Source organism: Mastigoproctus giganteus, chromosome 8, assembly GCF_048544385.1.
Source record: "Mastigoproctus giganteus isolate SK-2022 chromosome 8, ASM4854438v1, whole genome shotgun sequence".
Taxonomy (NCBI): domain Eukaryota; kingdom Metazoa; phylum Arthropoda; class Arachnida; order Uropygi; family Thelyphonidae; genus Mastigoproctus; species Mastigoproctus giganteus.
In genome coordinates this window covers 54,763,286-54,790,731 of record NC_143582.1, presented here as the reverse complement: position 1 = coordinate 54,790,731, position 27,446 = coordinate 54,763,286, and the positions used below count along the sequence as shown (strand labels likewise).

General features: G+C 38.9%; 1 protein-coding gene across 1 annotated transcript in view; it reads right to left on the bottom strand.

Annotated features, from left to right (window-relative positions):
• The window catches only part of LOC150081536 (uncharacterized), a 79,739-nt gene extending 57,578 nt beyond the window's left edge, over positions 1-22,161 (bottom strand). Inside the window, exon 1 of the mRNA XM_090380068.1 lies at positions 22,010-22,161. The gene's annotated coding sequence lies outside the window, so the exon portion shown is untranslated. The remainder of the gene's footprint in view (positions 1-22,009) is intronic.
• Positions 22,162-27,446: the final 5,285 nt, after the last annotated feature.

Genomic DNA, 27,446 nt, shown 5'->3' with positions numbered 1-27,446 from the left:
AGGCCCATGATGCGTTTTTGTATTGTGTCTATAAATTGTGCATTCTAAACGTTTGTTTTTCTGATTTTCAGGTTTAAAAATCCAGAGTATCTCCTTGAAAAGCTTTACTACCTACTCTTGAGATCCATTTTCCACTCAGAAAGCGAAATAATTACTGAATAGTTTGTAATTTCAGGGCTAGCTGTAGCTCTTATTATCAGTGTACTAATTGGAAACACTCCCTTGTAGAGTGCCCCGATAAACTTCATTTCAGTGTGGAATCCCAACGTTGTGGGATTCCACACTGAAATGGAAAGCGGGGAGAGGGATGACTGGTGATAGTCCTGGATCCGATTTTGCAGCTTGCCTCGTAGAAAGAATAATACTTCGCAGCATGAAATTGAAACTAAAAACATGCTTTAACAAATAGATATTTATTTAAAGTATACCCAGTATAAAATAAAATAAAATAAAATATTTCAGTAGCTTTCGGAACTCGTGTCCCTTCGTCAACTGACAAATTTGAATACATTACAAGCAAAGTGTGGCACGTTACTCATTCGTCATTGTTGTAGCACGGACGTGTGCTGCCTTGCGCCAGTGATCATCCATCAATAAAACGGTTGTCTCCAGGATTGGATGTATACGCATGCCTTTCTGGCGATTTAATGCCTTAGGGTTGTTCATTATGTTTAGTGACTCTAGCCATAGGCGGTGGCGAAAGTGTCGCGCGTGGTCCACTATCTCAAAGTCGCGCTTGGGGTCAAGATCGTGGTTGGTAGCCCAAAAATGTTCTGCAAGCGCGGACTGGTCAGTTTCGGCAAGCCGGATTGCTCTGTCGTGTTCCGTGAGGCGATCCTGGAGACGTCTCGATGTCTCACCTACGTAGCAACTGTTACAGGCCCTACAGGTGATACGGTACACTACATTGCTGCGTAAGACAGGTGTGACAGGGGTCTTCACACTGGAGACAAGTGAACGTAGGTTCCTACCTGGTAATTGTACACATTTGATGTTGTAACTTCTCAGGATCTTCGAGATACGTCCTGACACTCCTGGATAGTACGGAATGTAGGCGGATGATATGCCGACTTGCTTCGGAGGTCTTGGGTTGGAAGTAAGTTCTTGTGCCTGTAACAAGCATCTGTTTAGTACATGGGATGGATAACCGCATCTGGTTAGGTCTGCCTTCACACGGGAGATCTCGTTACATCTAATTGTGTCGGTGCTGGAATGGCTCCAGGCCCTGGAGAACAGGGTGCGGGCAGTGCTATTGAGATGGCTTGGAGCGTGGCCGGACCCGTAGTTGGTGAATTGACCGCACCACATGGGTTTGCGGTATACTGAGGTCTCTAGATGTGGGCCTACGCGATGCACTAGCACGTCCAGAAACGGGAGCGAACCGTCCACCTCTGATTCTACGGTAAACTTGATGAAATTGGATAGAGAGTTGAGGTATTCTAGTAGTACGGTTTCAGAACCACGTGGTATTATGGTAAAAATATCGTCGACATATCTACACCACGTTGTAATAGGTGTAGGTGGGTTCTGGTGTATCTGCTTCTCCAGATCTTCCATGGCGATGTTAGCTACTACGGAACTGACAGGGGCACCCATAGCAGTGCCATGTACTTGTTTGTAGAGTGAGTCTTCAAAGGTGAAGATGCTGCTAGAGAGGCATAGGTTGAGGGCGGTACAGATGTCATCAGTGGATAGTGACGTCCTGGATTGGAGGCTTAAGTCGCTCTCAAGGAGCCTTCTGGCGCAGTGCACGGCCTGTTGGACGGGAATCGAGGTGAATAAAGAAACCACGTCAAATGATGCCATGACAGAGTTATCAGGGATTGAAATGTCCTTAATGGTGTTAATGAATTCACTGCTGTTTTTAACGGTGTGAGATGTATTACCTATAAGAGGCGAGAGGAGGCTCGCGATGTGTTTGGACAGTTCATACGTTGGGGCACTGCAGCAAGACACTATAGGTCTGAGAGGAATACCCGGTTTATGGATCTTTGGTAATCCGTAGAATTGCGGTAGTTGGCAGCCAGTAGCACGCAGAAGATGGTGAGTCGCGGTCGGGATCTTCTTATCTTTAAGCCATGCGTGGACAAGTTTATTAACATTTGCTTCCAGACGTTTCAAGACTTTAACGGGAGGATCAGGTAGAGGTTCATATACGTTAGGATCGAGTAATAGGGCCAAGGCTTTCTCTCGGTAGGCTGATCGGTCCAGTACAACAGTCCGGCGCCCTTTATCCGCAGGAAGTACAACGATGGAGTTGTCTTTTCTTATAGATGACAGGGCGGCACGTTGGCGGTGGTTGAGGTTTGAGCACGTTTTTCGAGTGTTGCGGAGGACTGCGGCAGTCTTGAATCGGATCTCGTTGGCAGTTTCTTCGGGAAGGTTGGTAATACTGGCTTCTATACCCATAGCGAGCTGTGTGATGGGAGGTTTCGATGGTATAACGGCGAATTTCATACCGTTTGATAAAACACTCAGCTGCTCGTTGGACAGTTGTTTGTTACTTAGATTCAAGACGAAAGAAGTCGTGTCGTCTGAACGAGTGTTCGTCTTTAAGGAGTTAGTTTCTATGCTCAAGTTTATGAACTTGCGCTGTTGGCGTAAACGGTAGGTATCCGAGGTCTGACTAGCCCGATGGCAGATGGTATGTATAAGGTTTGTAAATACAATAGGCGAGACCTTACCTTGTAGATGTTGTAACAGTCTGGACTTGTTGTAGTCAGCGTTCCTGATTTCACGGTGGAGATGGGATATCCATAAATTTAACGTGCGTAGGCTGAAGTTAAAGCAGGCACGATCCATATGAGAGTTGTGGAACGGGGCTTTGTATCGGAACCCTTTAGGTATAATTCGATTGCTTTTGCATCTGTGTGCGAAGCGTAAATGTTGCCTGTAGCGAGCTATTGAGAGGAAGCACTTTTGCAACTGTGCACAATCGTTGTAGGTATTATGGCCATAAAGTGATCGAATAGTGACAAATGGGCCTGGAGTACTGGGGTCCATAGTTTAACAAATAGATATTTATTTAAAGTATACCCAGTATAAAATAAAATAAAATAAAATATTTCAGTAGCTTTCGGAACTCGTGTCCCTTCGTCAACTGACAAATTTGAATACATTACAAGCAAAGTGTGGCACGTTACTCATTCGACAGAGCAATCCGGCTTGCCGAAACTGACCAGTCCGCGCTTGCAGAACATTTTTGGGCTACCAACCACGATCTTGACCCCAAGCGCGACTTTGAGATAGTGGACCACGCGCGACACTTTCGCCACCGCCTATGGCTAGAGTCACTAAACATAATGAACAACCCTAAGGCATTAAATCGCCAGAAAGGCATGCGTATACATCCAATCCTGGAGACAACCGTTTTATTGATGGATGATCACTGGCGCAAGGCAGCACACGTCCGTGCTACAACAATGACGAATGAGTAACGTGCCACACTTTGCTTGTAATGTATTCAAATTTGTCAGTTGACGAAGGGACACGAGTTCCGAAAGCTACTGAAATATTTTATTTTATTTTATTTTATACTGGGTATACTTTAAATAAATATCTATTTGTTAAACTATGGACCCCAGTACTCCAGGCCCATTTGTCACTAAAAACATGCTTTGTCAGGTCCTGCGGCCCACGTACAATTTATAACCATTTCAAATGATAACGATTAAATCCTGGCAGAAACTGTCAGGACGAAGTATATGTAACCTTATCATATTTCTGAATTCTTCAATGCTGCATGAAAAATTCAGATAAACTAGCCTATAATGGGCTTACGCCGAATTTAATTTTTAAAGCTGACATTGACAGTGAAAGAAAAGTAGAAAATTCATGCTTATCCGGGGCTTAATCACTTATTCGATACTTTACCTCAAAGTAAAGTATCGAAAGACTCAAATTCTGTACACAAGTTACCTTTCTAACCGAACCGTTCACTTACCGTTATATTAAATATACTTTTATATGCAATTATACCTTTTAGTAAATTATTTGTCTGGTAGCTCACCGTCGTCATACAAAATATCGAACACATACAATATTTTGTGTTATGAAATTATAATTATTTTTCCGTATTCATGATACAGATCGCTGAATTTCTTCTGACCAAAATGGAGTGAGGTATTCCTTCGTTTTACACATAATAAAACATTTAAATCATAGAAATAACGTCTAAAACTAGGGCGTAAGAAAAAGCTAGGAGACAGGTGCGAACTTCGTAAATGTCAGTGTTGCTTAAAATGGGAGAATTTTGTCACGCATGTTTGTACGTTATAGACTTCGAACAGTATTTCGTGACCATATTGTATCTGGATCGGTCTATAAACATCCTCACTGAGGTCCTGTCGCACGTCTTGCGATTATTTATAGTACTATAGCCAAGCGTTCATATGTAACTTCCTATGTAACTGCGCATGACCGTAAACTCGTATTATTTCCAGCACCTTATTCATTTCATTACATTTCGAAGTGGCCGCAGTCGATCATAAATTCTGCTAATAGTCTCAAACTAAAAATGACTGACCTTAATAACGAAAGGGTTTTGCTCCATTATTATGTGTAACGTGAGTTTTCGAATATGAATTTGGATTGGTTATTAAAAAATTACCTTGCTTCGCCGAATATTTACATTTTTGATCTCGTTAGCCAGGTGGGCAGTTTTGAAAATACATACCAACACTACATATTATAAATTCAAATCCATGTCATATAGTAATATTCTTGTATCTATTTCGTAAATTCGCGTGATCTATGTAGCTGTCCCGGAGTATAAACAGAAAATTTATTGAAAAAACACTCTTATACTAAGTGTTAATAATCAAGTTAATATACAGAAATGCTGTAATTAAACAACTCCTCGCCCCTTCCCTCAAAGTAAAATCTCGAAACGTTTCCAATACTTTGTTGTCACCTCAATATATATTGAGGTGACAACAAATCAGGTGACATCTCAATATATATTGTGGTGACTGGCTACCGATTATAGTACAGTATTTCGATTAATTAATTGATAACACGTGGTATAAGAACACCTTTTCATTAGTTAAATCTTTTACAAATGGGACTTACTAAAGGTCTCTTTAACCGATTTCAGCTGGAGGAAGTAAGGTTCCCTTGAGTTATTTTTTCTGCTCTCAGAACATGCAAATGTCCCGTTAACACACGTGTATACAGATAATACACAACCGAGTAATATGGTCAAAGTCACTGATTCCCTCCAAAACTAATAACAGCTTTACAAAATTAATGATAAAATTAATTTTCTCATGGTAAAAAATTAATTTTACCATTTTACGTTTTCGTGGTGATGGTATGGATTTTGAATTTGACATAAGATTTCAGTAAAATAAAACACATCACTTTTAATACATTACTTTAATATTAACATGTTCAGCAAATTCTGCGGTATGCATGATACAGATCGCTGAATTTCTTTTGACGAAAAATGGAATCCGGTATAATTTCAGAAATTATTCTACTTGTTGTGGCGTGTATTATGTTAGGGCTTCACCTAGAACGTTTATTCAAATCCGCCTCGTTTGCAATATGATAATACAGTAAGTCTGTGAAACAGGTCAGATGTGTGTTGGATTGTGTTTTTCTGGCCCCTTGGGTACCCAGAAGCGAGCAATCTTTTGCAGAACTGTTTCTGAGTACTTGTCCATACCACGGGAAGGTGGGCCAGTTCAGGTAGTAGTTCACGCGTACGACCTCGCAAAGCGAGTTATTCCATCCAACTTTCTCTAGAGGCCCAGTCCAAAAGTTTTAAAAAAAAGCAGCCGAGAGTATAATGAAATAAGTTGCCATTAAAAAAAACACTCGTGTAATCCTAGATTTAAATATAACTAATAAACACACCTCTACCCTTTCCCAAAAAAAAAAAAAAACCCCTTCCTCTATAAGATGTTGCACCTAGACATTCTTCTTAAGACACACGCTTCCTAAGTAATGAAGAACCGAAGATTATCAATCAGAATCATATAGCGTATCTCTTTCAAGTAGATTGTTCCAATCAGCGATTGAAGATTATTTCAGTATGTAAATTTCATTATAAGTTTCACTATTTGGTACTTAAACACACAAGTCATATTGACATAGCACATTAGATTACGGAATCAATCCTTCAAGATGAAATTAAATAAGAATTCTAAACAAGAAACGCTTCTTTCTGTATATACGAGGGCTGATCAATAAAGAATAATCATAACCGTACTGCTTGCTATTTCTAGCTGAGATGCGGAATTTAAGACCAAACCAAGTGCATCACATAGCGGCGCCTCCGTAGCCAGGTGGGAAGGAGCAGCAGGGCGTAGCACACGCTTCTTGATTAGACCGGGGTTCGAACCTGTGACTACCAAATACGGAGGATGCAGAAAGGTCAGGGAATGACCACCGCATATCCCCGGAGCAATATGGCCTTAGTTGCTAATGCTCCTAAAAACCAAACAACAGCATCACATAGCAACTGTGCAGTTGACTTGTGCACACGGTGTGACCTTGGCGGTCAGTCAAGTTTTTTGTTTTCAAATTTTGTTTTCGTCTCAAGAAAACATCAGCTGAAGCATATGAAATGTTAAATGAGGCTTATGGTGAATACAGGAAAGGTTTAGAATGTTTAAAGATGGACGTGATTTAATTACGAAAATCGGCAGTCTTTTTTGAGCTCCAACCACTGTTGTCATCACAGAAACCATAAACACTGCTTCTGTAATCGTGAGAGTAGATCGTCTTATAACAATAAGGCAGCTGACAGAGATGTTGAGGATATCAGAAGGAAGCACGGACGGTATTCTCTCTGATCATTTGCATATGACACATGTTAGTGCACGCTGTTGTTGTTGTTAGTAGTAGGATTTTAGGAGCATCGGCGACTAAGGCCATATTGCTCCGTGTATTCTGAGGTCGATTTTCCTGTTTCTGGACGAAAAACCAGGAGAAAAAAACCATGCTGCCCTCGCCTGAGACTGACTAACACAGCCACATTGTGAAAAGGCCCATAAAAATCCCCCCTGTCATCGACGGGACTCAAACTCCGGCCTTTTCCACCGGAGGACGGTGATCTTACCAACTGTGCTACCCACCAGGGCTGTGCACGCTGTGTTCCTTTAATACTCACACCTGAGCAACAGCAAGTTCGCATGGACATTTGTCAGGAGCTGCAACGAATGGTTCTGCACAAGGTAATAACAGCAGATGAGACACTGCTTCATCATTTCGACCCAGAGAACAAGCAACAAAACTGCGTGTAAGTCTACGTCATCGCCAACACCGAAAAATGCAAAAGTTGTGGCTTCTGCAGGAAAGGTTATGGTCATTTTTTTTTTTTTTTTTTTGACATTCAAGGAATTGTTTACCAGCATGTTGTGCCATGTCATATGACTGTTACAGGAGCTTACTACGGAACTATACGGCACACTTTGAGGGATCACATTCTTCGCAAACCACCACAACTGCACGCAGGTGAGTGGATGTTGCATCACGACAATGCGAGTCCTCACATTGCTCATACTGTCATCGAATACTTAGCCAGAATTAATGTCAAACGTGTTTCTAATCCATCCTGCAGCCCTGACTTTTGCACCCAGCGATTTATTTTTTATTTCGAAAGTTAAAGAAGGGACTGCGAGGAAAACTTTTCCAGTCGTCAGAAGTTGTAAAGATATCGGAGGCGATTCTCAAACGCATGTAAAAAAATAGCAGAACCGTTGGAGTAAGTGCATTTAATCAAATGGGGACTACTTTGAAAAGAAGCATCAAAATATGGATGATTAATAAATGTATGTTGTGAAAAAAAGATATCATTCTTTATTGAACAGCCCTCGTACACTAAATATAAATAACTGAAAATAATTCAAACGTCGTAAGTCATAGTTATGTCTTCATACTTCATCTGAGACATTCCCACCCAGAGATGTTGTAAGTTTCAACATTAAATTGCTGAATTTTATCAGATAAGTCACAATCACATAACACGGTCAGATCCTAATGTCAAACCTTTAAATTGATATTGACCGAAGATTCTAGAGAACTCTTTCACAATATGCACTAAATATACATTAGCAATAATTTCCCTGGATATTTAATATTATGTTAAAATTCTTCATCTGAGGCCCTCCCACTCAGAAGTAATGCATAATACAAAGGTAATAATAATAATTTGAAGTCATTCTGTATTATAAACACTCTGCAGGGTCCAAATTAAACTAAAATATTTGTTTCACGAAATGAAGACTTTTTTTTCCCCCTTTAATCTTCTAAAACTCATCCACGTTCCATTCTATATAATTGACAATCTTATAATTATCTATTAGCTGTATTAAATGTTGAAGACATATTCAAAAGGTATTTTGTAATTTTGTAAATACCTCATTTACAAAACTGTGCAAAGCATTAATAATTTAATTTAATATTTAATAATTCAAACTTAATAGTTTGAATTCTCAAGAAGCATATATTCTTGCCCAGGAAGAAGTCCTCCAACGCTAACTGTTTGTTGTTGTCTAATGCCACCATAATTAGGGCAGTAGTATAAGATATGACGCCAGTTTTTTCATTTTCACCACAACTATAAAAGGGTGTATGATGAAGCCAAAAATTAAACAGTTTCTCGTTGGGAAATCTATGACCTGTAATTATGAAATAAGCATACAAGTTAAAAGAAAACAATTTTTACGTTTTCTATATATAAGCCCTGGCCAGATGTATCAAACTAACAAGCCTTGGCCAGACGTATCCCACCGAGTTTTCCATAAGTTGACTAACTCATTCCAGCATCTAAATCTCTCCTTTTTATATCCTGTTTTAAATTAAGTTTATTTATTTATTTACAGACTTCTCACCCACAGGGCACGCAGACCCTAGATAATGGTGAAAATGCTGAGAATTACAGAGAATCGATACGAAACTGTGTTAATAAATACAAAAGTAGAATTAAAATATATACAAAAGTTGGATTAACAAAACAGAGTAAAGAGCAAATTCTTATACATAGACGGATTAAGTGTAAAATTAGTGTTGTGATTATTCAATACCTGAAGGAAACGGAACAGAGGACTTCCAAGTAAGTGTTGAGTACGAGGGACAGGCAGTGAGAAATTAGTTTTATAACGAGAATTAAAGCGAGGTATAGTGAAAGGCATTTGTTCAAGAATAGATGGAGAATCGATAATAGGCTTTATGATATTGTGGACAAAAAGTGACCCATGGAATTGTCCTCTGGAGTGAAGAGGAACAATTCTGAAGCGACGACAAAGAGCTCCATAGTTTCGACGGTGAAAGGCAAGGCAATTTCGAAAGCTTAAGTATTTAATGAATTTAATTTGAATTCTCTCAAGTCTGTGAGAAAGATATTCCTGATGTAGGAACCAAATAATATCAGAATAATCGAAAATGGGAAGTATAAGCTTGTAGAAAAGAATGATAACTTTGTCACTCTTGGAAATCGAGGAGGAATGTTTAATTAATCCAAGAAGTTCGGAAGTCAAATATGATCAAAATGGGAAGAGGGATAAAGGTCAGATCGAAATAGGACACCTACGTCCTTGAACGTATCAGCACTTGAAATTAGAGTTTCCAATATAATAATCAGTAAAGACGGAGGGTTTAACTGCACGATTCGAGCGAAAAAGTGGCATAATTTATATTTTAATGGGTTTAGAAACGAGTTATTTTTATTGAGAGAGAGAATCAAGACAGGATTGGAGTTCATCGTTGCAAGAATAAATAATTTTGTAAAGTCTAATATCATCTACATTAAGTTGTCACTCAACATTACGGACTTCAATAAGGTTGACAGATCATTACGGATACGGTAGCTAAGTCCACGATAAATTAAAAGAAAATATATTGTGGTACCTGCAAAGCAACAGTTGAAACTTTTGTTCAATAACAAGAGCATAGATCTTTGTATAGTAAACAATTTTCTAGTAAAACTGATGTTCCTTGACTGTGAAACCATGCCTCAGCAGCATGTCACCATTGTGTACCTATTGTGGTAGATCCTCGCTTTCCGTATGAAAGAATTGATTCTTCCTGACTACGTACATTTATTTATTTGGAGACAGTTTGTTTTTATTTGAAAATAAAAATTTATTCTTTTTTGTGATTTAATCGCTACGATCATTAAAAAATGTGATTTGAACTACCAACTGTAAAATAAGACATTGTACAAAAATTACTTCTTTGAAATATAAATGCTTATATTAATTTTTGTACAACCTAGTGTCCAATCACTTTTGTTTTAACTTAGTTACTAGTGGCTATGTAATAAGAACTTATTTTAGGCGACTTGAGTTGCCTTGCAAATGGGTGCCTCAAGCAGGAATAATCCGTAGATAGCTTTTTAGCTAATGGACCCATTATCTTAACTATATCGGCAGAGGTCTGTCATCACGAGCTAATGGACGCATCAGGCAGCGATAGCAGTATTTACCGAAAGGGATTTGATTAGATTTATTATCGGTCTAAGACAAATCTTGATCCTTCGAGGACATTTGATAAATTTCACAACAGGATACTCAACTTATCCTCTTCACTAGCACACGGCAGTTACGATCGAACATAAACCTTTACCACACAGTTTAGAAAACGTCTACATTCAGATCTCGAGACGAGAAGGAATGTTTATTTATTTTTCATTTCTTTTTTTTTTTTTTACTCACATCGTTGTCGAATTAGTCGGTCTCAGTCAAGGGCTGTACGGTTTATCTTCCTGATACTTTGGTTTATCGACCAACAAATCCGCAGAAAAATACACGAACACACAATATATATTGACGCCTCGTGATCCGAATAATCCCCCTTCCCCAACCTCTCGTGTTACTTAAATTGATACATTCCTGCTACAGGATTTCGATAATTTCATCAAAGTTTGGGATAAATATTAGATAAATGATATGATTATTCATGACAATTATGTTAAATAGATTATATATCTGTATAATTACACATAATTTCTTTTTTGTCATAAATTTTTGAGCCTTCGCAGTGGCTATAATCTCCGTTCTCCCAAACCAGGTAGAAAGGTCCGATTTCGAATCCTTTCTATGAAGGGAGGAATTTTTGACTTTTCCGCATTGTGGCCGAGTTAGTCGATCTCTCGCGAGGGTTGGTCTTTCTCCAGCAAACTGACCTAAAAATACACAATTACAGACAATATGACAATACTGACGCAGCATAGCCGTAGTTACTTTGGTCTCTAATACACACCACCATTATAACTTTAAAGCCGACCGGGCTAGCCGAGTGGGTAAAGTACCTGCCCGGCAACCCAAAGGTCGCGGGTTCGATTCCCGCCTCGGGCTTGGATCAAAGTACTGCAAAAACCTTGGGAGGTGCAATATGGCCACAGAAGCCGATGCGCCAACAACTATCAAATCAAAAAAAAAAAAAAAAATAACTTTAAAATAAAATACTGATAATCTTTCTTTAATACTTTAATACGTAGAGAGAGAGAGAGAGAGAGAGAGAGAGAGAGAGAGAGAGAGAGGAGTCACCAAGAAAGAGAAGAATGATGATATCTAGCTCAGGACACTGGGTGTGCCAAACTCAGATGTGAGCCCTATATATATAGACTGTGCTGCCACTTTATTAGGTACACTTACCTAGTAGCGTGTTGAGCCTCCTTTAGCCTTCAAAACAGCCTGAATTGGTCTAGGCATGAATTGAACAAGATGCTGAAAACGTTGTGCAGGAATGGAGTACCATGCAGACATGAGTGTGTCGCGCAGTTCCTTGACATTCGACTGAGGTGTAGGCGTGCAGCAACCAGCCCCTTCCAGCTCATCCCAAAGATGTTCAATAGGATTGAGATCCACGGACTGAGCGGGCCAATGCAGCAAAGAAAAGTCATTGTCATGTTCCTGGAACCATTCCATAGTGATTCGGGCTTTGTGCACCGGCGCATTATCCTGATGGAAGTAGCCATCTGACTGAGGATAAACTGTCAATATGGACGGATGCACTTGGTCACATTAGGTACGATGTGGCATTCAGACATGAATCTATGGGTATCAATGGACGCAACGTGTGCCAAGAAAACGTTCCCCACACCACAACACTGCCCCCACCACCTTGCACAGTAGTCGTCAGACATGACGGGTCCATGGATTCATGTTGTTTTCGCCAAATTCTGAGCCTTCCATCAACGTTATGTACCAGGAACTTCGACTCATCAGACCAAGCAACTGCAACTGTTGTCCAGTGCTGGTGTTGCTCTGCCCACAGGAGGCGTGCTCTCTTGTTCTTCATTGATAACAAAGGTACGCGATGTGGCCGTCGGTTGTTATAGCCCATTCGCGACAAGGTGCGACTAGTGGTCCGTTGCGATATTTTGTTCTGCGCACCAAGGTTGTATTCTGACATGATGTGCGACATTGTCGTCCGTCTGTTTGCTTGCACAGTTCTAGCAATCCTCTTCTGACCTCTCTCATCAACATGCGATTTTCTTCCACAGTAGTGCCGTTGAGAGGATGTTTTCTGTTCGTTGCACCATTCGCAATACACTCTTGACACTGTGGTGTGTGAAAAGTTCAGGAGAACTGCCGTTTCCGAGATGCTTTGTCCAGCACGTCTTGCACCTACTCCTATGCCACGTTTGAAGTTCGTTAGATCACTCCTTTTCCTCATTCTTGCTACGGTTTGTGCGCTTAACTGATACTAGAAAGGTTGTTCTGCTGCATTTATATCCACAACTGTGGTCATATGACTTGCAACGTTTGGGACAAATCATTTATGTGCACAGCAATGGTGTACCTAATAAAGTGCAGCACAGTGTGTATATATATATATATATTAGCATTAAATTAAAAATAGAGCAAATATATACTTGGCATACATATAATTAAATTAAAAATAATCTTAGGTAATCATGTACCTGTGCTCCATAAAATTCCTCATCAATATATAAAATTCAAATAAATACAGCTCATCCTGCTATAACGCGCCATTTTACAATGCGCGCTTCAAGTTATGTGCGCAAATACGCAGTAACGCGACGTAGTAAACTACACGTGCATTTTTTGTCAGTATCAAACTGGATTTTGTTCCGATCGGTTGTGGATCAGAACTGTTCGCCTATTTAAAAATAAAATCATGAAAGAGAAATCATCGTTGGTAGTTCCACCCAAAGTACCTAAAAGCTGCTTAGGAGCTTTTCGGCACTTTTTTCCCAAATAAGTTTCAATGACCAAAAAGTATCCCAAAAAATTCGTTTTCGTATTATCATATGTCAATACGTAATTTCGATGAGCTCTTGGCATTTCTAAATGAGAAAATTGTGAAACCAGATACGTCACTTTTGTTTACCGCCTGTAAGCATAATTCATTTTCGCTATGCTAGCAGGATTTAAACCGCCTAGTTAATAACACATCTTTTACAGCAGAAAACTTTGCCTTCGCAGTGTTGCCCTGTTATTGCATTACTTGAAAACAAATTACATCGCCAAATAATTTTTGTTTTTTTACGTCATTTATTTATTTAAAAATGACCACCTGCTCTCTGACGAGGGACAGCAAGTCCTGTATGAGGTCCTATATTGCACTACTTTTCTGAAAGTAGTGCATTATCGGGGTAACTCGTAAGTTGTTTTGGTTTTTAGGAACATCAGCAACTTAGGTCATTGTGTACAACGTCTGTACGTGTGTGTGTGTGTGTGTGTGTGCACGTTCTCGCTCACTGGCCGATCTGCACGTGTAGGTCGGCCAGTCCAAAAAGTCCGGAACAACTGATTGGTAAAAATTCCACACACCTCCGGCTGCAATCGGCAAACCACAGCCCCCATTCCTCTAGTATATCAGGCGATTTGAACTCACTTCACCCAACTAGTGACTGTTATTGAATCTACTGCAACTAAGTTCAACAAATACATACAGTGTATACTGCTTTATAGTAGTATAACGTGTTCGAGGAAGGTTAATTTCTGATCAAATATTATTCCCAAGAAACGAATGCCCTGATGTTGCCCATGTACTGGTATTAGCTAGCCATTCAGTTTCACTTCGGGATCTGGCCACTGTGAGCAATAAAACAATTGAAATAACTAAGCAGTTTAAGCTGTGTAGACCGAAAAAACACACGGAAGGGCAAGGCAGTTCTCCTAACTTCATATAATTTCAGAAAGGCCAAGTAACATTTTATAATTTTGAAGCTCTTAACTTTGTATAGTTACCTAAATAAACAGTTTAATTAAATAATCACTCTTAAACAATGCGAATGGTATAATTCTGGAATTATACTGTTTGTTTATTTCGGTAAATACACCATGTAAGTTATTTATTTATTTTTCATTTCTTATTTGAAGATATTTGATACTATAAAGTTTTGGAAAAAATGGCTTCCAACATGGGTCTGAACATCGAAAGAAGCAGCACGTTCAGAGAGAAATAGAAAAAAAAAACTCAATACCCCCTTTCTTTGCGCTTTAGTAATAGTTTTAGTAATATGTTGTGTACAAAGTAGAGTAATATAAAAATATGCATACAATGTCGCGCGTTATAGCAGGATAAGCTATATTAAGAAATATACAATTTTTTCGTTTTATAAAATTTTGATAACTAATAAAAAGGTCTAATTTGCATAACAGAATAAAGAGAGTACTATACTTTCTACAGTTAGTTCTAAAATTCATATCAAGCAAAGACGATTGCGAATATTTCGTACAGGAACGCAATTATAAACCACCAAATACGGAGGATGCGGAAAGGTCAGGGAATGACCACCGCATATTCCCGGAGCAATATGGCCTTAGTTACTAATGCTCCTAAAAACCAAAACAACAAACAAAGAAGCAATTATAAAATTCCAATAGAGTAAAATTATTATAAAGACTATAAGATAAAATTTAATCGCTGTGTATGTATCCACATATTAAAAGAGGTTTTATATACTGTACTTGAGGCCGCCGTGGTCGAGCGGTCAGGCGCGGGGGCGCATTAGTAGTACACATGCCTTGAGTGACCGGAGTTTAAGCCCGTGACTGTTATAAATACGGTGCTGTTCCTTCTATTCTCTTTATCTTGTGAACGCCTCTAACTGTGTGGTCGCCCCGTAGTATAAACTGAAAATTTATTTATTTTATTTTACATTCCCAAATAAGAATAATAATGATTACTAGGATGCTTCGCCCCCTGCTCGCCAACCCGCACACGCTTTTCTACGTAAAATTTAGATGTGTGACAGAGTAAGTCAAATATTTTCTATGTAAAAGACACCTGTCGAAATACACTGCTCGATATCTAATCAGAAAATGACCTATGTAATTATTTACCTGTGCATTTGTGTTGACGTAATTTCCCCTTCCACTTGTACCACGTGACCCGCATCCCTCTTCTACCATTGGCTACTCCACCCCCACCACGCGGCATTCTCAAGGTGGAATGAATATCACTATGTAATTATTTACCTGCGTTTACATAGGTCACTTAGGAAAAGGCCTTCTGCTTCGGGTTCCATAATGCATGAGGAATATTGTTGCATCCGAAAGAGCAGGACTAAAATATTTACAAACTATACAAATATTTAAAATATTTACAAAATACTTAATTACCAGTATACAAACTATATCGGGTCCCTTCATCAGCTGAAATTACAATGGAACATCGAATGATGCCGGGCATGGTCATGTATTAGACAGTGAAGCAAATGCACGAATTGGTGTCTTTCAATGGAAGACAACTGCTTTCCCATTAGCTCGAATAAATATCACTAGGAGAAAAAACTTTTTAATGTAAAGAGAGACTATTATAATTAAGAGTACCATTCTGACGTAAATGGATTTGAGTCCCTATTATAGTCAAAATAATTTTTTGAGATCTCTATAGACCAGGATAATACGCTTATTAGCGAAGAAGTGGCCATAGTGTGGATTATGAAGGGAGCACCCGAACTCTCGGGCTGTCTTGTAGCTGGCGCTCTACTGCTTCCACCGTAGATGAAAAGACCATTATGGCCATATTAGTGGTTCATTCCTGGAGAAATGGCCACAACGTTTGGACAAGGAAGGCTCATTGGTTCCTTTTCACATTTCTACTAAGTAAATTTGCAGAATTCCTACTTGTTAAATATAGGCGTCGCGCATATAATAGTGTGTGTGCGCGTGCTTGTACATAAATTTTCGATATTATTACGTGACAAATAATTGGAAGGACATACTGCTCTTACAAGACAGCCTGAGAGATCCTGGTATTCCTCAGAATACCAGATTACCTGGATTTCAAATCGACCAGTAGATTCACGCCAATCGCCAAAGAAGCACGGAATCCACACCGTAGCAAACTACTAACCAAGCAACATGCAAAACAACAGGCGCTCGCCCTTTCGCGTGTCCAAGGGGAGTCCACATAGTCCGACAACTGCCTATATGAGAGGAATGCTCACACACACACGCCAATCATTCGCATGATGACGAAGGGAGAGCATAATTTCCCGAGTGAGTTGTTTTGAATTACGCAGAGACGACTAAGACTGTGAATCATTAGAACATTGCGTCTCCAAGTTCGGTGTATTTTAGGCGGTTTGCAATATATAGGAGGAAATAACTGGATTTTCCGAGAGAAAAATCTCTGCACCGCTGCCTGAGATTGGCTACCTATAGCCACGAATGAAAAAAAAAAAAAAAAAAAAGAAGTCCAAGTTTGCTTGCGATTGAAATCAAACCATGTCGTTTCCAACGTGACTGCAGAATTAACTACGAATAACACATGCAGTTGGTTAACTTCGTCTGTTGAGTGGAAAGTTGCTAATACGAGTAGTTCATACTTTTTATACTTGCTACTGGGACCCGTTATTAGACCTGTCACTGTTTAAATTTTACCATAGGGTTAAAGTGTCACTTTGTCTGCCAGTAGGTAGAAACCATAAATCTCCCAGAGGTTAAATTTGGAACGAACAGTTTCTATACCTTGCCCAAGTAAAGACACAAAAAGTGGCACCAGGATACACTTGATTGTACATACGCATTGTATACAAAGTAAATCTTATGAAATAACTTGGTGCACACATCTTAGATGTCGTCACAGTAGCAATAAAAAGTCAGCATTGCACTGAAAATGAATGATCGTATATTTTAGTAAAATTATTTACTTGTAAACAGTAAATCCTTGGCTATACTTCAGGAATATTACCCGAAATGAATTGACAAAATGACGAGGAACTTCGAAGAAACCGGTGGTTGTCTATAACAATTAGACAGCTGCTTTTCTTTACGAAATTACTGTTGTTGAGGGCCACATGAAATGCGCATTTGTTCAATAGCGGTGTAGTGTCAACTAGATATTCCATGGACTCCACAAAGTGCTTCGATCCCGCCTGCATTGATTTCCTTACAAGATCCATGACGTATCATCCTAGAGGGCAGGTGGTGATACCTGTGGGCAACAGGTACCAGCACTCTGAATTCATATGGGGGGGCGGAGAAAAGATAAAAGATTTTTTCTTATTTTTTACTCGATTAAGTAAAAACGAGAGTTTTATAAAAGATAAATCACGCTGTAACAGTTAACTCCACGTAACCCCTAACAGCACACTGACTCCAGTCTACAGTTTCTGTCTACGGTGAAAGTGGATAATACTTGGTCTTGAAACAATTGCGGACTATTGACACTCATTTCCGTCTAAAGGTCGATGTGAATACTCATAAATGTCGTGTATGAGGAGCATTGTCGCTACATACTACCGACAAAGTTCCTCGATGGTGACAGAATGGCACCGTTTGGTGTGGATTCAAAATTGAACTAGAGTTCAATTAATTGAACTCTAGTTTTATTTTAAAATTCTAATTTTAAAATTGTTCTTCGTATAGGTTAGAGCTTATGGCCCCGAAACTTTTACCGTTATGGTTAACGTTACTGTAATATTTTTCTGAAATACCGTTATGGTTAACGTTACTGTAATATTTTTCTGAAACTATATGATGTCTGTTGTAGAGAAGATCTTTGCGCTCAAATATTTTTATGCAAGATGGAGGTCCACCACCCCCAAGGGCGGCACTTGACGCTAACCACGTAATTCGCGGTTGGGACAAATTCCAGGAAGAAAAAAAAATGAGTATAGATGGCGCCTAGGTTGGCTATAGAAACGGATCCCCTGTATCCACTACACTGCTCTGTGGGTAAAGCGGGCCACACTTTACAATGATTGCATCATTTTACGATACTGCCATTGCTTGGCTATTTCGCTCTCAACTGTTTTTATTCAAGATAGATCTCGACCACGACCAGGGGTGGTACTTGAATTTGTCGTAACCACGTAATTCGCGGCTGGAACATATTCCAGGAATTAAAAAATGGGTATAGATGGCGGCTGGGTATAGAAATGGGTCCCCTCTATCCACCACACACTACTCTATGGGTAAAGCATCACCTTGGGCCACATTTTATAATGATTGCATCATTTCATGATACTGCCACTGTTTGGCAATTTCGCTCTCCGATCTTAATCTTTATGATTCTAGTTATGCGGATGTCTCAAGGACAGGTTTTATCAAAACGCTATTCAAATTTCTGGTTGACTTAAAGGAAAGCATCATCATATGTTTCCAAAATTCACTGCAAAGTGCCCCAGGCAACTGTCGACCATGGTATTCTGCGCCAGAAAATTCACAGTACAAATGGCTATTTTATAAGCAATTTTATCGTCACAGGTTGTAGCGGCCTCATACTGTACTGTAACATTATCACATAAATTGTTTTATGTGGCTTGTGTGTCTGCATGCTGTGCCAAGTGCCATTTTGTGGAACAATACATTTTCTTTCTGCATTTAGACTCTAGGCGCTTTCTATTCATCTCTGGGCGATTTATGGTTTGTCACCTACAGGCAGACAAAGTGACCCACATGAATTATAACGAATAAAAGCAAAATAAACGAATTTTTGTTAAAAATTCGTTTATTTTTCACTTTCTTGTGACCTCTAAAAGTTCAAATTAATTATTAAATTCAGTAATGAAGTTTACCATGTTTTCTCTATATTTTATTGGCATATTTATTGTATTTCCCCTTATCCCCCCCATTTTCTGTGGAATCTTAGTTTTACCACTGTAGTTTTGATAAATACAGTACTTTTGAGGAAAGTACTGTATTTATCAAATACAGTACTTTCCTCAAACATGGTTGGTAAGGGATTGGTATATAATACCTTACGTTAATTTGTGTTTTCACCCTTCTGAATGTATCATAGGATACATTGTATGATTTTTGTTGTATGATACTGGTTGACTATCAGCCTGTTGCTTTTATAATAATTCTATTAATATGTGCATCCTTTCAAGAACATGAAATCTTTCAGCAATCAAAAATCACAACAAGTAATAAATTGATCTATGAAATAAACAAATAATGCGTATCCTATACCTATCCGGGTTAGTGTTATGTTTTCCTTTCGGTTATCCTTTCTTTTTGTTTTAATTAAATTTGTGAATTCAAGGCTTCCTTACATGCTTCTTCTTTTAGACCGGGGTTCGAGCCCGTGACCACCAAATACGGAGGATGCGGAAAGTTCAGGGAATGACCACCGCATATCCCTGGAGCAATATGGCCTTCTATAGTGAACTGTACTCCATATTTAACAACCCCTAAAAATAGTAATTATTATATTATATACTTTAATGTGTATTATACATTAAAGCACTCTAATATAATACAATTTAAATTTTGTTATAGGATGCACATTCGCAACGTAGCACTAAGAAATTTTCGGCTAATTTTAAAATCAGTCCAGTGCAGCAAGAAAAACAGTAAGTTTTCTAATTATTAACATATAAAGTGAAAATAATGATTTATCAGATTAAACACTATTTTACCAGTCGCAAAAATTTCTGGGAAGCAGAGTAGTATAGAATCCTGATTCTGTGCTTACCTGGTAGGTATTAGCTTTTGTTTGTTAATTTAAAAATTTTAACGTTAAAAACGTTTTTACTAGCGTTGTTCCAAAAAAATTGTAACGAAAAACCGTCATGCGAAAAGCGTTACGAAAATTTATTCCAGTTTAATTTATCTTCTACTAGACCAAATTTAATGAAATTTTGCACGGAGCTTCAACCTTAGTTCTATACTAGAGCGAAAACTTTCAACCCTCTGAAAATTGCAGTAGTTTTTCCAGGATAGTGGAAAATATGAACGTGTGATCAAGGAAATTTTCTCACGTAATAAATGGAATAATAATGACGTATAGCATATCGTTGGAAAGCTAAGGAATTTAGAAACAGAAATATTAAGGTTTTAAGATACAAAAGACTTTCAGAAACTAGGAAATGCGTTAATTCGAAAACGCATCTGGTTTCAGTCACTTGGTGTTTTGAATGTAATTTTTTTTACAGTTAAACTCTGAGGCTGGAAAAGAGTTCTGCACATTTATGAAAACATTCTTCAACTGGGACATGCCATCAGATCTTTCGATAAATACTACACGTAATGGAACAACTACAGACGGTGTATTTAGTCGTGAACTCTTCAATGTAAGAAATTATATATCCTACTTTAGTCATCATAGACGAATACTTTCAGTAACCGATATGTAATTATTATTAAAAAATAAAAACATTGTTATATTATTATCCATGAATTTTATTAATATCTGAAAATAAAACGTTTTTAATTCCTGCCGATGACTCTTAAATGTAAAACACGTTAAATATGATGATAGCGGCAGGACAGAATTATGGTAAAGAATTTTTTTCCTTTTTGTAGTCTCGTTATTTTGTCTAATTTGGGTAATTTAACAATTGCATCGATGCGGGTAGCGTTAGAACCTCATAAGGTACAGTGTAATTGCAGTTAACAATAATTTTTCGCGTGGTATACGTATTTAATCTGAAAGCCATTAATCACACCAGTTTAAATTTTTACTTTTAATAAAAAGTAAAACGTTAATAACAGCGTGTTCAACACATATCCAAAGTTTCCGAAACCTTTTCTTCCCACTGTTTTGGTTTCTTTTATTTTATCACAGCTCTCTTAATGTTTTATCAACGTACATTAACTAAGAGCAGATGCTACTACTACACGTAAGAGAATGGAAACATTGGGTAATGTCAACGATTGTTTGCGTTTATGTAGCACTTCTGTGATAAGCAGAGAAGCGACATTTACCGGAGGCGACGTGTCTTATCTCTGATGCTGTTCTATTGATCTCCAAACAATAGACGGCGATCATTAGCGCATTTCGCAGGTAGTTAACTGTTACTTTCTTTTTTGTATTATTCTCAATGGATTTACATTTACATTATGATAACAAATCGTGCAGATTTCATTCTATTGAAGGGCATATGTTTGATATTACAACATAGAGATCTAAGTTTTCTGTAGTAACCTTCCAACTAAGCATTCGGAAAATGCTGTAAGCAGATGTTATCTTTGCTTATTTTATAAATAATTGTATAAAAATTTAATTTATTATGAATATAGTCGGACCGAATTCATATTTGATATTATGAATACGAGCGCCGAATTGGTGGTAAAATTTAGTAATATGTCCCACGTTCCCTACTTTTAATTCTTTCTGTGTGTATCGCTAAGTTTATTCAGTATTCATTAAAATTGTTCCTTCCATATGGCGTGGTGTTATCAAACAGCACGTGTCTAATGAGAACCATAATTATTGCTGTTCATGAGAATACTAATAGTAGTGACAGATTCTTAGATTATTTTTGATGTACCACTCAGAGCTGAAGGTTTGGAATAGTTGCATTACAACGATAATGTTGAAATGTAACAAAAAAATCATAAAGCAATATAAGCATAAAATGTCAATAAACACAAAAAGCATACTTCGTGAAACTGATATCAGTAGGAAATTTTTAAATACTCGTAGTTGTCACCTGACCTGTGTATGAAAAGAATCGTTCTACCATATTTAGTCCGTGTTTCTAAGGATCTGATATGGACAAAAAAAAAAAAAAAAAAAAAAAAAAAAAGTCGTCACTGATGCCTCTCCTTGAGTGCCTTACGTAAACGTCAATGTAAATCTCACAAAAATATTCTTTTTTAACGCGAATAACTTCCATGCGTTTGCTTACCTGTCTGAGATCTGCCTCCGAAATGGTTCTCAGGTTCGTCAGGTGATGCTGATGCTGCAGAAACGCCACGAGTTTCACAGGTGCCAGTCTTGTCCACCTACGTACGGACAGAAACGTAACGAAATCTGCAATTTCCGCACCGTTCTGCACCACTATTAGAAGTTAGTGCGCACTCTCCCGACGTAGCTATAGCAACCAACGATCGTTTTGTTATTAGCTTGCCCGAGATGAATGTGAGAGCAAGGATAGCAGAACAACGGAACATGGAAATACTCTCTCGGTACGAGATTAGGGTAGACTGCTTTGTTCGTGCCGAAAGCAGCAGCAGAAAATTGAGGGCAGAGAATACACCCTGAGGGTTATGAAGTCATTAACTTTCGGCGCTGCTCATCTACTCGACCCTTTGAAATGTGAAACTTCATTAGGCAGTAGGGAACCTCTAGAGTTTACGTAACGAAGTTTACTTGTCCTCTTCGCCCTCTAAGCAATTTTCGATTCGTGAACCCAAAGCCATAAACCTTCGGGTTAAAACTGTAGTTAGATGAAAACTAGATGGACTAAAGATATTTCAGTATGAAAACAATGCGATTAAACAGCATCTACTACAACGAATATTTTTAATGGAAATCTTCCATGGGAGGCTGGTATTTAGGCCACTGTAATTAGGAGATGTTTTCCTAAAAATGTCACACTCTGTGACTTATTTTATTTTTAAGTGTGGATAAATGATCGTTGCTCATGGCCTCAGTTTACGCAGTAATTGAGCACCTAACAGAACTTTGAAAATGCAAATCTTTACAACAGTAACAGTTCTTTGAAATAATCCCCGACAGTCATGAATCCGTCATACCATGTCGTTGTTTCACTAGCCACGATCGCAAATCAAAACCTTATAACTTTATTAGACGGGTTCGCATAGGCAAAAAGTGCCTATTATCTTCACCATGACCCTCCATCTATCCGCATGTAACAACTTGATATCCAGTAGACAGATTTTCATGAAATCGTATATACAGTATTTGGCTCTTTAGGGAGATGTTACGAACTGTCCCAATTTCAAGTCAGACGAATAAATCGGACAATAATTATTATTTCTTCCCCCCCCATGTATCGCATAAGTCGTTCGCATAATGTAGTGTACCTAAGCACTGGACGTTATTTTTAGCATTGCACTGAATGGACGGTATGATAGATGCACAGAAAAAAAAAAATGAAATTCTCTGTTTATGGACTGCACGTATGAAAGCGATTGCTTTTTTGAAGATTATTTTTTTGTTATCAATTTACTAAATATATAAATAATGAATTATTATTGTATGTTTTTATATTAGTCGCAGAAGAGCCATAAAATACTTATTTTAATTTTTGTTAAACTCTAGGAGCACAGTGTTAAGAAAAGTGTTATGTCGTTAGGTGTGTGCAGTGAAGTATTAGTATTAGTATTAGTAACGGCCGCATGGTGCAAGAAAGCCTATGGCTTATGCTGCACCAGCAAAAAAAAAAAAAAAAAAAATTGGGAATGGGAAAGATCTGATGAGCTTGAACGGGAAATGATTTGCAGTACTAGGAAGGCGGAGACCAGCATCTCAACAACTGCAAGTGAAAATAAGTGAAAATAACTACCGTTATGTATTATTAGTTAATTAGCAATTAATTGGCAAGAAGTTAATTGTTTATTTACTGTTATAAATAAACAATTATCTTCTTGCCAAATGGAAAAATTCAGTTAAGAAACAAAATCGAACGCTCAAGAACTGTAACACAATGTGTACGTACGTCAGCCGTCACTGGGTAATAAGCGAATGCTTGTGATAACCTAAAACATTATGACCACCTATTTAATAGCCTGCTAGGCTGCCTTTCGACATGATAACCGCTTGCATCTGACGTGGAATCGACTCAACGAGACCGCAGGCGTCCTGGACCAGCTGGACAGAACGACTAACGAACGTGGAATGACAGCTGGCATCTCGCAAATGTTCGATGCGATTGATGTCGGGAGAATTTGGCGACCAGGGGAGCACACGAAATGCTTGGACGTGATCCTCGAAATATTCCTGCACAATGCAGATCTTGCAACATGGGACGGTGTCTCGTGCTATCACTTAGAGCGAAACTTGGTCCGAAACAATGTCGAGGTAGAATCCGGTACTTACTTATGTGTATTCTTGTCGCAAGGTGGCCCCTAGACTTACGTCCATATCCACCTGTGTATTCTGTGAGCAAAAAATAATCTTAAAACTGTTAGCCTGGTAGGATCCGGTATATATCTATCTATCTGTATATGTTCTTTTTCGGTGGCCCCAAGACTCATCCAAATCTACCCCCAATCTTATCTACAACAAACTCTGAGTAGAGGCCCGAATACATGCCATGCGTGCTGCACCCAGGCCACCCCGTCACCACAAAGCAGCCAACACCCAGGCAGCTGACTCCCGGTGACCGTCCCAAATAACTAGAGCCAGACCTGGATCCACTATAGGCCTCACTGTGCAAATTAGCAGCAACTCCACACCCACCTGCAGCAACCTGAGTACCAGCAAAAAAAAAAAAAAAAAAAAAACCACCCTACCACCACTTGGGAATAAATACAGGGCAATCCCGCACTAGACAATAAATCAAAATGCCTGGCGCCAGCATCCCGCGCTCTGGCGACCCACCGGAACGCCTGCAAAAAATAAATAATAAATAAATAAAAAAATAATAAAATAAAATAAACAAACAAACAAATAAATAATAATAATAAAAAAAAGTATCCGGTAGGGTACGGGTATATTCAATGGGGAATGAAGGGGCGGGACCCAGTAATGTCAATGAAAACATCCTCTAAACCACGATACCACTGCCGCCAGCCTTTTTTCGTCCAACTATGCAGTCTGGTAGCAGGTCACCATCGGATATTCTGCCGTTAACTGAGATCTCGAGAGTGGTCTGTTACCACGGACAGCACGTGCAAACCGCTGTTCATCTCGACTGTCAACTAGTGGCGGTCTACCCGTTCCAGCACGGTGGATGGTTGTCGCACTCATCGGACCATTCCCGTCACACCACTACGGTGGCCCTCCAACAGCCGACAATGCTTGCAGTTGTTGAGATGCTGGTCTCCGCCTTCCTAGTACTGCAAATCATTTCCCGTTCAAGCTCATCAGATCTTTCCCATTCCCATTGCACTGGTTTCGAACTGACAGGCACTACCCATGCCATCACTATATATGCTACGCCAGTCGATGTCACCCCTGGGTTCTGTGGGACGAGTCCACTCATGGAGACAAGAATGGTCATAATTTTTTGCCTCATGAGTGTATTTTATGGGTTGCTGAACCCGTTAAGCCAGTAACAGTATAGCCTAGAATATAATAGACAAAGATAGGAGCACATATTTCAGTGTGTATGCTCTTGATCATAGCGAGGCCATCGTTATTATTTATTACATCAGATCAACAACACACTACATACTTTAGTGTGTTGTTGCTGTTACATTTATCAGCTTAATTTGAGATTTTTTAATTTATACCGTGATTATAAAAACAAATCTTTCATAAATGCTGTCCCGTAACTACTGTTTCTAATACAATTTAAAAGTCTATCATTATTAATAATACTAATGCGCTTCAAGGAATGGTCGCTATTACACTAGTGTTCAAAGAAAGTGCATCACCCCTTAAAATTGTAATTGTCGTCCGAATAATCTAAGTATATGGCAATATATTTTTACAGATTGCATCAGATAAGATTGACTCGCGTATATGATGACGTAATATTGCACCAGCTCTTACTTTGAGCTTTATAAAGCACGCTCTGCAAGAGTTGCAGCCATTCCTTGCTTGTGTCAGGATGGCGAGTTACGTGCAGGTGACGCCACGAAGAATATTGTTGCTTTACCTGAGGAAGGATGTTCTTCCCGTCATATTGCTTATAGAGTGTCTTGTAATCAGTCGACAGTGAGTAGATTTCCTTTCAAACTCAAAAATACTGGTTCTGCTGATAGGCAAAATCGAACCGGTCGTAAACGAGTCTCTACGCCAAAACAGGACCGCGTTTTGAAGCACTTATGCCTTAAAAACCGTAAAACTTCTTCGTCTGAGCTGAAAAGAGAATGGGAAGAACATACAGGAGTAGTAGCAAGTGCAGTAACAGTCAGAAGACGCCTCTTCAAAAATGGACTTGTATCCCGTCGTCCTAAGAAGAAGCCCCTCCTCACACAAAGAATGAAAAAGCCCGATTAATTTGGTGTGAGGAGCATGTCAAATGGACCTCCGAAAGGAGCATGTCAAATGGACCCCAGTGGAAGTCAGTTCTTTTCTCGGATGAGAAGAAATTCAACCTGCATGGCTCTGATGGGAGATAAACGATTCGCTGTAGACGTGGTGAAGAATAGCATCCAGTCTGTATGGATGTGAAATTACAGTGAAATTCCCTATCAGCCAAATGATATTGGGGGGTGCATTTCGTATCACCTGCAGTTTATAAAAGGTTCCGTAAATGCCAATGGATACCTGGCTATATTGGAAGGCAAATTGCTGTCAACCATTAGAGATCATTTCAACCTACCAGGTAACTGCATCTTTCAGGACGACTCTGCTCCTTGTCATCAGGCGAAAAGTGTAAGTAGGCACTTCTGTAGTTACTTTAGTTTCATTTCTGCATTAGAGGTTCGACAGCAATGTGTTTACATTTGTTACAGGTGAAAAAAAGATTGGAAGAACGGTCCATTACAACTGCTAGCTGGCCAGGAAACAGCCCGGACCCGAATCCTATAGAGAACTGTTGGCATCGTGTGGAATCTGCAGTTGCCAGAAAGAAACCAAAGACCCTTCGTGAACTTGAGGAAGCCATAATTGATGTTAGAACCACGAACTATCAGTTGATTATCTTCAGAAATTGATTTTGTCAATGCCTCGACGGTGTTCTGCTGTCATCACGGCCAGAGGGGGGTTCAACTAACTATTAGTTTGCACTTGGTGAACTTTTCATTTTGTTTTCCATTTAAAACGATAAACTGAAGCAAATTGAGGGGGCTTCTGATAACATTTCAGCCATAATTGTCGTGTTTACCAACAATATTGTATAAAGGTTGCAAATGCTCATTTTGGAATATTTTGAGAGCACCTGTCAAACACTACTTAGCTCTGCCTTAACTATTAATAAATATCTTTTGTTTATATTTCTATTAACTGTCAGTGGTCTCAGACAGTTTTTAAATTCTGTACAGTGGCATCAACTGACGATGTTACCAACAGTAAATTCCAAGTGGGAAGCATTCAAGGAATTAATCGTGGATGCTACTAAAAGTTTCATACTTATTAAGAAATATTGTTCAAGGTTTAGGCCTAAATGGTTATCAAATGAACTAATGAGACTCGTGACAGAGAAGAAAAATGCATGGGATGCATATAAATTATCAAGCGACTCAGAAGCCTATGGCAGATATACGCTA